General features: G+C 40.8%; 1 protein-coding gene across 2 annotated transcripts in view; it reads right to left on the bottom strand.

Moving 5' to 3' along the window:
- The window catches only part of osbpl3b (oxysterol binding protein-like 3b), a 32,936-nt gene extending 22,134 nt beyond the window's left edge, over nt 1-10,802 (bottom strand). Inside the window, exon 1 of one of the 2 annotated variants that reach the window (XM_044034699.1) lies at nt 10,615-10,802. The gene's annotated coding sequence lies outside the window, so the exon portion shown is untranslated. The remainder of the gene's footprint in view (nt 1-10,614) is intronic. The other variant, XM_044034701.1, reaches the window with a different exon arrangement.
- Nucleotides 10,803-12,278: the final 1,476 nt, after the last annotated feature.

Raw genomic sequence — 12,278 nt, 5'->3', positions numbered from 1 at the left:
TGATACACCACTTCTCAGGCTTTCATCATGGTGACAGGAGTATTAGACATTAGAGCTCCATTAATTGCCCTTTCTCACAGAGGAGCAAATGCTCCATGATGGCAATAAAGAATGCAGTAAGTGAGTACGGTAAACGTGTATATGCAATTACATATGAGCTGTGTTTCGGGCATTAAAGTTACTGTCTGTGTGGATTTTTACAAACACTTTTGAAGGCTGAGAAACACAGGAAGTCCAAACGTACAGCGGATACAATAACGCCTGAGCCCACAGACAGTGATGCTGACAGGAAGTCAATACTGAGTGTGACTAAAGATACAATTAAAATGTCTTCAATATAATAATCACCTCTTTTAAAAACACACACACACTGATGCATTTCATTACCTCAGGTCTTCATCATCTCATGGAACGAGACGCCATCTTATAGCGGTGTTCCACAAACTACATTTAAAATAAAAATAGTTTGGTTTAAGCTTTGGAGGAAGCCGTTCTTTATAAAAGCTGCCACCACCATGTTTCTACAGCAGCTCTTTTTTTTCATACGACACAATGAAGAGCGACACTACTCACCTGACACGTATGGGAGCAGAGGGGCTATTTGTTACTGCAATCTGCAGTCTCACAATTAGATGCCACTAATTCTTACACACTGGGCACAAAGAAAATATGGCACCAAATTTGACTTAACATACTACTAATCTACTAAGCCTTTCTGCATGGAGTTTGCATGCTCTCCGTGTGTGTGTATGTGGGTTTTTTCCGGGTTCTCCAGTTTCCTCCACAGTCGAACAATATGCAGATTTTGGGAGATTAGGCAAATTGGACACTGGAGGTGTGAGTGTGAGAGTGCATGGTTGTTTGTCTCTATGATGGACTGGCGATCTGTCCAAGGTGTACCCCGCCTTTCGCCCTATGTCAGCTGGGAGTGGCACCAACGACCCCCGCGACCCTCCTGTGGTGGTAGAAGATGGATGGGTGGATATTACTGATCAATAAAAGTGTGTATATCTAGTATTTTTAAGGCAAAGATAACAGAAAGGAATGTGTTACAGTTGAGAGATAGTTTGGACGTAAATTAAGATCACAGTCGCACTGCAGATGAATTGGCATGCTTTTCATGCATGACTGCATTCAAAAAAAAATGTAAATACAAATGCAAGGTATTGTCCATTTTTGTTTAGCAGAGGGAATCTCAAAAAACTACAACAACAACAGCCTTTTCCTTTCAATGAGATCTGATGAGAGCAATAAAACAGTCAAATAGCTGGGAAGCAGAGAAACTGCTGACTGCTGTCTTTTGGAAAAGTGTCTTTGCAGTAAAAATGGAACTGCCCTTTTACAGGGAATGACTCATGTGCCCGACAAAATCCCTCATGTGAGACACACTGTAAATTTGTAACATCTCATCATTTACCGCTAAAAAAATGAACGAATGAGTAAAAAACTATAAAGGCAGAACTAATGGTCAAATTCAGTACATTGCGTTTACTATAAGACACTACCTGAATAGTTAGTTAGATAGTATTGTCTTCAAATTGGTTTTGAATTGTTTTAACACATCAACAATAAATGTTACAATCATGTGTGAACGAATCCAGTGGGTCGTATCACACCGGCATCGTCAGCTGACTCATCAGGATCCTAAATGACAATATCATGAATTTGAACATGCATTTTAATGATTTTTTCATTAATTTTTCATAGTTGAAAAAAGAAGAACTGTGTCCAGCTGCTGAGACTTCAGCTTTTTAAAACAAAACAGTCAGCTAATTCTAATTTTTACTCACTTAAAGAGCTTCTCCGAAGTTGTTGAAGGCTTAATGTCTGTTACAGCTGCAATAACTAGATTGGCAGAAGCTGAAAGCCCTCTATTACATTCTGCAGTTCATGTTGCAGATGTTCCGCCATCCATTCCCTGGCCACAGAGTCTGCCAAAGGGAGTGACAAGCTTCAAGGCATCATTAAGATCTGAGTCAGTGGAATAAATATCTCATGGTCAACCCCCTACAGGGCCGCTTTTGTTGGAAATAGTCTCGTTTGCAGAAATAATGGCACTTAAGCTCCCATTGGTCGCTGGTGCACTACAGTAAATCAAAGATGTTGGATAGAAAGTGGGAACAGACATTAAAACACCCTCCCTCTGCTAAAAAATATGAAGTGAATTCATTTTGGGAGAGACAGTGCTGCTGGAGTTCAGTGATGTGAGACTACTATGCTTAAAGCTACTCCAACAGTGCCCAAGGTGAAGTGTGAAGTGTCATCTTAAAATTCAGAAGGTGATAAGATGATATTTAGGTAACCTTCATATTTTTCCCCACTGTATATTCTCTTAAATGACATTTTATATGCAAAACCTGGGAGAGACGCTCCACATTTTCACGAGATGCTTAAGGAATTCTGTTTATGAAATAGCCAAACATAGCTGCAAGAAAGACCAAATAAGATAATGAAAACAAAGTCATTTCAGATTGAATAGACTCTTTCATGCATTCCTTTTGACGCATGACGAGCTGATGAAACAGAGGAAAGTGTAAACTGAAGAAAATCAATGTTGATTTAAAAAAAAAAAAAAAAGGCCCCCAAAGGCAAAGGATGCTTTAAAACGGAGAGTCTAAGCTTCTCTCTTGGTCATTTTAACCCTGCAACAATCGACCTGAACAAATGGCCCTTGTATTCACCACACACTCAACATGGTGTTGTGGTCATCACCTTATCTCTGCGGTCCACCAGCCAGTCTATGACAGCTCATTCATTTCAACACAGAGCTCTTAGCAACAAAGCAAACTTCAGTAACTCAGAAAGCAAATGGCGCTTTTCCACTAACAAGTTCCAGTAAGGCTCGAATAGGAGTGATTCTTTTTTTTCTTTGCTTTTCTAGAAATAGTAACTTGGACCTGGTACTTTTTTTTAATACCTACTCTGACGAGGTTCCAAGCGAGCTGAGCCGATACTATGTGTGACGTAAAGTATCGAGTGTCGTTGGGAGTCATGAGCGTCCGGCACAATCAAACCGAACAATGCAAATCCGCGATGTCTAAAATCTCAACATTTAACACAGGAGTCTGGTATATTTAGCGACGACACTGCCGTGATTGCGACCCCTTCCGCCGTATTTCAGTTCAGTGACTGTCGGCCGGAGTAATGAACGATTCTGTGAATAAATGTAACGAGTCTAAAGATTCAGTTACACAAAAAGCAACTGCTTTACAAGTCACTCGTCACAAGTTTGAGTGTGTCGCGTGAAAAGCGAAGTCACGGCGGTTTCATGCAGCCGCGCTATAATGACTCCGCCCACGTTAAAGAGGTACTATAGTAATGGAAAACCATACCAAACCGTGTACAGTCGAGCCATGCCGTGCTGTGCCAAGCCGAGGGGAGCCGTACTGGAACCGTATAGTGGAAAAGTGCCAAAAGAGTCATTACTTTCCCTCTAATGCTGTACATCCATCTGAATCTGAGACCTCGCTCAAAAAAAAAATCATGCCTCTTCCAATGTTTAATTCTTCCATCATCAGAGTCAAGTTTGTGATGAGCACACACATTATTCTTCCTCTTTGTTTGCTGAGGAAACAACATTATGGAAACATCCTCGAACCACCACTACCCACTAAAGGAGGTGCATTAGCTGCATCTAAATGTCACCAGTTTAATATCCTAAAATCATATTACAGCTGCATTATCCTGATAGGAAGATACCGCTTTGTCTTAGTTATCTTGGTCATGAAAGGCAGAACAAACGAGAAAGGGTTGGAGGGAAAGGCTGGTCAGTGACAAACACTGTTTCCAATATTTATGCAGGTCGAGCTGGTAGGTTAATATTACATACATATATAAACTTTAGAGAAAAAACAACTTCATGCATCTGCCGGTTAATTCATTTCCCAAAACATTGAACCGTGAAAGTGTTTCAAAGTTTCAGGTTTTCTTGCCTGTTGCCCGTTTTTATTATTCATAAAGTCAAAGCCCCAATCAAAGTCAAACGAAATGTGTGAAACTTGAAATATTTCACGCTTTCCATTTCACTTAGTAAACACGACGGATGAGGACTCTCCTCCGTCACTCTTCAGTGGTGACCCAATCTTTTTTGAAGATGCAAACTTCACAAAATGGCCTCTGATGGGGCACAGAACAAAAGAGGGAGACAAGCAATTCAAATCTGAAAGCAGCTTTTCCCTGATTGCGTTGTTCAATGCGGATGTGTTTCGATTCTCAAATAAGGTTCTTTCACGAGGACAGCAATCAGTCAAAAAAGTAAAGCTGCCGTCTCAGTCTGACAAAGCAGACAAAGTCCTCAACGTGTCTCTCTCTCTAAACCCTTGTCACTTTTACCTGGACGAGTCTGTAATTCCCTTTTCGAGCCATTACATCTGCCCTGTATTCTTTCCCCAAAAACACATGAGGAAAAAACTCTTCTTACATCTATTTGTGCAGACACAAAATGTATTGAAGGCTTACAATATTTTCTCCTCAACATTATCACAGGTCAGCGCGGAGCAAACCATTAGTCCTGAGGACTGGCTTCATCCCAACATGAGATCTATTATTCATTAGTACATCTCTTGATCAAGCAGGGTTTATGTTTGCCCGCCCATATTTGTGTGTGTTTTCATGTGACCACACCTTCACTGGACCAAACACACAGATGGTCACACCAGCACCTGATCTGCTTTTTGGGTGGCATTTTGTGAAAGGTTGCCAAGGCCGGAGGGACCCACTCCAAAAAACAGGCTCAGTTTGGATTCCTATCACTGCTCATCATGGTCCCACTCAAGAGAGAATGCTTGCAGTGGTGACTGTAATAATAACAATAATAATAATAATAATAATGATAATGATAATGATAATAAGCAAGAGATGCACATAAACTCCCCTCTCAGTAACTTCCTGCCACATCTTTTAATTCATGTCTGAGGTATCACAGACTTCCCATCACAGACTTTCACCAACACCGCAAAACATCCTGTTAATCAACCACACCCCCCACCTCTCTATCTCTGTCTCTTAGTGTAGCACAGGTCATTTTGTTTGCTTGTGTGCGTGTGTGTGTGTGTGTGTATAGAGTTAGTCAGTTCAGCCTCATAACTCAACACCTGCTCATTAGGACGCAGGCATCCATTGACTAAAGAGTATGAAAGAGGAAAGAGGATGTGGCGACTTGTGTGACAGCATGGTCACCAGCTTTTACTTTCCAAAATATCCTGACTGCAGTGGTCAGATTATAGGATGCAACGAGGACTGCCACGGTTAATTCATTTCTGGATTCATCATCAACTGCTTTGAAAATGGTTTTTAATCGCTTTGAGAGAAAAGAAGCTCTGACTATTCACGTTTTCTGGCTCCATAAATCAAAGACCATCGTTCATTTCGGTTAGTGGACGAAACAAGACAATTGAGAAACACGGATTAACATCTTCTGACATGTTTAAGACCAAACAACTAATTGGTTAATAGAGAAAATAATCAACTCTCTTCGATTACGAGAATAGTCCTATATACAACAGCAGCATCTTATAATAATTCCGAAGAGGTGACCCATAGTTCAGTGTTCATTAAATTGTGAGGATACTGATCCTGTCTCATAAAAAGAGATCCTCAAAAAAGCAGAAAAACAATTTGCTGATGAAAGCCCTTTATGTGCAGATACATGGGCTGATTGAGAGGAGTTTCCACATCTTGTGAGATACACTTTTTCAGTTAAGCATTCCGAAGTGACTGGACTGGAGCGTGGATGACCCTGCAGTGTTATGGTGCAGTATATCACAGCAGACAGACTGTCACCACACACACACCACAGGCAAATTCAAAATGAAGATCTGCTGAAAGAGGCAGAAAACATGGGAAGCCATGACAAGGCTCAACTGGATGTTCATCTCTGACAGGTTTCTGTTTGTTAGGCTATGATGCTATAAATACATACATTTTTGAATCTTATCTTAATTTGGAAAGTGGATTAACAGTTAATTGGCTTAGTAAAATCATTGAGAGAGCAGAAGCAGCTGGGATGTAGACATCTAACAAAAAACCCCCAGACATATTGTGTGTGATCCTATTCTTCCATCCATCCATCCATTTTCTACTGCTTTATCCTCCACAGGAGGGTCACAGGGGGTGCTGTGCCAATCTCAGCTGACAAAGAGTGATAGATCCAGGTACGGACAGTTCACCAGTCCACCGCAGGGCCACACAGAGACAAACAATCATTCACTCTCACACCTATGGTCAATTTACAGTGTCCAATTTACCTAATCCCCCTATTGCATGTTTTTGGACTGTGGAATCCGGCGAAAACCCATGCACACACTGGGACATGCATCATACAGATGATGATGATGATGATGATGATGATGACTAATAAGTAGTAGTATTAAATCTTAAAAGTAACAGTGACTAAACCATCTGTGCCTCTACATGTATGTGATCTTGCCTTTACCGCGTCTAAACTCTTGTTGATGTTTTCACTCATACTCCAACCTGTTGCAACCATCTTGCTTTAAGTAACGCTGCTGCCGAGCTTCCTCTTTGCCTCCTTCTAACAAATCACTTCCTGCGTGCAGCGCAGGAATGTCGCTGGGCGAGACAAGACGGACACATCGCTTGTATGAACTCATTTGGAAACGGTTGAGTGTGATGATGTTTGTTTGAATTTAAAAGTCACCCACTGCAGCTTTAACTTTCACTACATGATCACAACAACATCTGGCTTGATTGTATAAGTATTATTTGAATGTTTGAAGGTGTCATCATTTTTTCAATAAAATGACAAAATCACACTAAAATCTGATGATAAAAGTCTGGTAGCCGTGTCGATCTGTAGGTTCATACAGGTAAAGAGACAATTGCTAGTGAAAGAAGAGTATGTACAGTATTTGTAATGAATTAATACTTTTAAATCATTTTGTAATGATTTAATTCGATGTTTGTTGAGCAGACAATAATTTAAATTGTTGACACACTAATATAACATAATATATAATATAATTTCAGGACACAAAGTGTACATTATTTAAGCACATCAGAGCGTCCATCCTTTAAGATACTGAGCATATTGAATAATTTAGCCCTGTAAACCGTGACCATGCAGATCAGCAGAACCTTGCTTTACTCGTGGAGTATACTATTGTTTTTTTAGTTAAAAGGATGTGCTGGGGCCTTTGTCGTTAAAATTTCATGCTGATATCTGGCTGTCTCCTAATGGAGCTCAGAAATCAGCCGTGCAGCTTCCTTCAGCCTCTCTGGTGCCTGCAAAAGGCTGAGAGTCAACAAGAGCAGCCATTAAAAAAACACAACCATATCACTAATGAGATAATTCAAAGTCATTTGACTGGAAAAACAGAACAAACTAAATATGTCATACAAGGTAAGATACTGATAATCTGATATCATTTCTTATTCTACCTGAGGCTGACACCAGCCCGGGTCATGCTGTGTTATTTGAGGTCGCCTGTGATTTCACTCAGGTGTCGCCAGTTTTCTACTGTGCTCGGTTTTAAAGTTTCATTTTGATTTGTTCAGCCGAAGTGCATTGTGCATATTATATCGTGGACCCTGGTATACTCACACATCAGGGTCCTGTAGTATTTGACTTCACCATCAGGTGGCGGTACAAGTCTGGACGCCAGGAATAGGAAGCATTCCTACCAAAGAAGAAGAGAAGGATGCTACAACTCCCTCGCACACGCCTGATTCGAGCGGCTCATCAGCTGAAAAATCTGTCAGTCGCCAAGTTGAGGCTCGGATGATTATCTTGGTGATTCAATTGTTGTTGACTTGGCTACTTGACTGCTGACTTAATACTCCACCTACTGGTGGGGCGGAAATTCAGTTCGCACATGCGCTGTCCACGAGCACCCAACACATTCTTTGAGCATGATTTCAAAATCTTACTACACCAAAGCCTTAAAGCATGAATCTGGTCGTGATTTATACCTGAGTGCACGCAAAAACAATACCTACCAGCAATCAACCAGCAGCCAGTAGCACCACAGTACAGGACTTGGTCGCTACACAGGGTGTACAACCTTTAACTGTTAAATACAAACAAATGATAAAGCCCATCCGCTCCACACAACTCTCTCTGTGTTCCTCAATGTGACAGTGTTTTGTTTTCGTGTCTGTGGAGACACAGAGTGGTGCGTTTCACAGCACGACTGATGGAGGGAAGATAGAAGCATAACAGCAGCAAACTTTAGGTTAAGGAATTACCCCTGGTTCTCTGAAACATGGGTGAGGTAGTGAGATACCTAAACCTCAGTTGTACTTTCAGGAAGCTGTGCAGGATCACCTGCGGGGGAGTGGAAAACATAGCAGTGTATTGGCTTTAAACGTCTTGTATTGTGCACCTCAAACCGCATCTACCTACTGACATATATGACCACATGAATATTTTATGGAGGCAAACACCAACTCAAACAAACACAAGATGCTCTACTGGTCCAATTAATCCACTTCCTGTATCAATCACCTGGTGGTTGGAGGATATTCAAAGTACTTTTTGTAGACTGCAATTAACTTCAACTTTTACATTTCATTCTCCAATGTAACAGCTCAGAAAAGCTCACGTAGAAATTGTAAACGCTCTGTATTTACAGTATATAGTGCTTTTCTAGTCTTGATGACCGCTCAAAGCTGCTTTACACTACAGTTTTGCCATTCACCAATTCATTCACACTAATACAGAGCATCTGTGCAGCACAGTGTGTCTTGCTCAAGGACACATCCAGGAATCGAACCCACAACTGGGGTCATTAGCGCTCATTTACAAAAAGATTTAACTTTAACATGACCATGTAAGTTAGGACATAAGCTGTAAGATGTAATGCAATGTCCCACTGCTAACTGCATGTACGACGCAAACAACTGTGTTTTTCTTTCTTGCTTCTACATTCCACGGATTGCATGGATTCATGTCCCTCACAGTCTCCCTGTGTTTCACAACAGTTTCTGATTTGGGTGCGACAGGAATGGAAAAACCAAGATTGACTAATTGGTCTCCAAACAAACCTCAGTCTCCAGCGAACACGGCTGCGACCGTAGGAAAAAGACAGATACATGCTCGAAAAAGGGTTGCCACAAGAGTTTCGAAAGGCGTTTCAGGATTTGTTTTCAACCTGTGCACCAGTCTGCAGGAGGACGTGCATACCGTCCACCTTCTTGATGACATTTTTTAAAGAAATTCTCAATGACTCCTATTTATCCCTGCACATTTGGACGCTCAGCCCTGGCTGCACCTGAAAAGCTTCCTCTGTTTCACTGTTCACAACACTGCCATATTGAGTTAAAGCCATAGAGTATGAAGTGCATGTGAGCCATGTTAGTCACGATTTACCAAACAAACAGCTTTTGATTCCATCCAAAACTCTGGTTTCACCATGTGACTTGGCTTGAGCCCCACACTCAGTTGCTCGCCATGATGCCAGATTGACACAGATTTGAATTTCAGCGAGTGGGCTGATAATAAGTCGCAGTCGTGCGGTTTCTCTTACATCTGCAGACCGTCTTGTTTTCGCTTGAACGTTCCAAAGTGAGTGAGAAGCTGAGCCTCAAACCTGGGAACATGGATGCGATGTGTGCTCACTCTCTCACACACACCTACATCCACTCAGCATGAAAGACGCAGCCACTCATAGAGACACATTATTCTCAGCGCTGGCTTCTTACTGGGCTTGAGCTCACACTTTGGAGAGAGCTACAGGTTTATATAGAAACAGAAGACGAACCCCAACACAACTCGTCTTTACTTGGATCTGTGACTGATACCAGCAACAATCATAATACAGCTGTTAAACATCTGACTATGCTGTAATTAACACATGTTGATGCATTTATTACCTAAAACTATAACTCCAACTGTGGAACAAATCATCTGCTCCTAGAAGAGAGGAAATAATCAGTGTATAACATGACTCAGCTAAGCTGCTGCTGCTGCTCCTTTCTTCTGATTTATTTATTTAGCATTTTTTTTGTCTTTTATCTTAAGTTGACAGCCCTGACATGATCAGTGCAGTGTGTCCACACACACACACACACACGTTCTGGTCACATGATGTAAATGGTGCATGCGTCTCTCTGTGTCCGTCACGAAGCATTTATGTAATATTTAGGATTTTTGGATTGTACTGGATTTTAGGTTTCTTTTTTCCCTTCAGTATCAGCAGCACAATACTGGTACTGAGTATCATTACAGTTCAGCCCTAGTCTGAAGAGGAATACAGCAAGAGGCCTCACAGAGTTACCATGGAGACTGACAGGATCTACTGGTGTTTATTGTCAGACTCACATGATCATCATACCTAAACAAGAATGTTGTAAAACTCATAAAAAATACCTTACAGGTGTTTACCTAAAGGTTTAAAGTGGACTGCCTGCAGTTTAAACACACTTTTCTGTTACTGGCTGCTTTTATTTTGAAGAGAACACTGAGGACATGTTTTTACAGGAGTCAGTGAAACTGTTGTGCACGAGTCTGTTACATTTTAAAAAACAACAACTAAACTTTAAATGCACTGCACCTTCACACCTCTCACTGTGATGTCATGATGAAGTCCCGCTGTAAAAGTGTAAAAGAAAACCAGATAAACTCTGTGTTAAAACAGAACTAATGCTCGTTCTTACCTTGACACAGACACAGATGAGATGACGGGGAGAAAAAGCGTGGAAAACAGTGGGTCAGGAAACAACGACACAGTCGTGGAAATAACTGTGAGATTATAGAGTGAGGCAGCAGCTCCTCTGGGACATGCTCACACACGCAGACGCGCTCAGTCGCTCCGCTCTGGAGCATCAGCTGCGGGGCGAGAGGCGAGGTGAGAGGAGAATTCAGCCCAAAGAGGCGGGGCTTACAGCATCTTCCCTGTGACGTGTCAGGGAGGAGGACACCCCCCCCACACACACATACACCTACAAAGCAATGATAGACAATGATAACAATCCGATTTATCATTTTGTCAAATGTGTCCTTTAATCGTGGAAGCTTGGAATGAATGTGAATGTATTTCACAACTTTGTTGTTAAGCATTTTAATGCAATATTTTTTTAAACATTTTAATAAAAATAGAGTGGGATTTATTGTCTTTTGTTGCCCGTTTGTTTATGTTGAATGGTAACAGTAATGTAAAAACAGCCGTTACAAAAAGAATATCTAGAAACTAGAAATGGACTTTGAAAGTTAAATAACAGATTTGATGATTAAATGATGATATACCGCCACCTGCTGGACAAATGGCAGAATCATAGATTTTCATTTGTGCTCATGACAAAAAAGTCATATATATCTTATTTAGAAATGTAATTTAACCTTGTGAGTGAGTGACTAAGCAGAACAGAATTATATAAAATGTCATGTTACGTTTATGCAGGTTTGTTTGGATTTTTCTTTTCCAAAAGTGCATGTTTACTCACAACACAACAACAACAACATGAGTGTCTTAGACAAAATAAACATTAGAAATAATCTCCCCGTTTGAAATTGCTTACAGTATTTAGCAGTGAAGTAAAACTGGTTGAATTCTGCAGTGTTGGATATTATCATTTAACATTTCTCTCTCTCTGAACCTGTGAATGTGAGACTGTTTTATCGCTCAAGGTTGCAGCAGGCTCGCTGCTCAAGGACTCTCCATCCCAAACAAAAGCTCTCAGTGCGAGTCAGTCTGACAGCAGCAGATTCCGTGTGAAAAGACATTTCTCTCTTTCCTCCTTTCACGCCACAAAGCTAAGATGGTTTCTGCACCACTTACAATGCAAAGCGGCAGATTCTGGAACACAAGCAGCACAATGCTCTCTGGTGAACTCTGTCATATTTTGGGTGTGGGAGAGAAAACAAATCTGCATACAAATGTTCTTCCCTGTAAAATTAGAGGTTGCAGAGGTTAAAGATGTGAGCTTTCATCTGTGCACCATTATAAATGTGCTGCAGCAGCGTATTCTTTATGTGTGAAGCATGTAGGCTTTGAAGGTTGTACATTTACAATGAGCCACGGCTTATTGGCGTTTCTTATAAGGCTGTTATTGTACATATTGCCACATGAAATGCAGGAAACAAAAGAGGAAATTAACAACCACATCATGATGTGTGCAGGCGCTGAGGCTCAGTTCTCCTTTTCTTGCTGCTACTACTGCTTATGCTGCCTTTATTGTTTATGTTGTTTTATACTTTTATATAGCTTTCTGTAACTAGATGGAGATGCTATTGTATGTATATATATATATATATATATACATACATATATATCTAAATATACAGATATATATATAAATGTACTGCATTCAAATAATTTCAA

Source organism: Solea senegalensis, linkage group LG9 (assembly GCF_019176455.1).
Source record: "Solea senegalensis isolate Sse05_10M linkage group LG9, IFAPA_SoseM_1, whole genome shotgun sequence".
NCBI lineage: Eukaryota > Metazoa > Chordata > Actinopteri > Pleuronectiformes > Soleidae > Solea > Solea senegalensis.
The sequence above is the reverse complement of the archived record's forward strand: the minus strand, read 5'-3'. Positions and strand labels throughout refer to the sequence as shown.